A 350-nucleotide genomic window follows, 5' to 3' on the forward strand; every position below is an offset into this window, starting at 1 on the left:
CAAGAGAAATCTCAATCATTCCCAATCAGAAGAGACGCAGAGTGTAGGTATATGTTAGGAGATAACACAGACACAGGCTAATTACTGCTAACTAACATGCTAGTTAATGTTAGTAATTCAACCTGAACAACTGATGTAAGTCAAAACTGTCTTTGAGCTTCTCCAGGCAATACAGTGATTTTTCAACTACGCAACAGCAAGTCGCTTGGTTATGACACAATCATTAGCCTATTTTTACAAAAACGTCTGCTACAGAGGCATAACGTGAGGTACAAGGTAATGGAGCCTTTGATACATTGTTGCGTTTCTTTAGAAATAAACAACGGACAAATAGAGTCTTGAAACGCTTC

General features: G+C 38.3%; 1 protein-coding gene across 2 annotated transcripts in view; it reads right to left on the minus strand.

Moving 5' to 3' along the window:
- The window catches only part of ifrd2 (interferon-related developmental regulator 2), a 13823-nt gene that overhangs the window by 10778 nt on the left and 2695 nt on the right, over positions 1–350 (minus strand). The window lies entirely within an intron of this gene.

The sequence above is a fragment of the Etheostoma spectabile genome, chromosome 7 (assembly GCF_008692095.1).
Source record: "Etheostoma spectabile isolate EspeVRDwgs_2016 chromosome 7, UIUC_Espe_1.0, whole genome shotgun sequence".
NCBI classification, from domain to species: domain Eukaryota; kingdom Metazoa; phylum Chordata; class Actinopteri; order Perciformes; family Percidae; genus Etheostoma; species Etheostoma spectabile.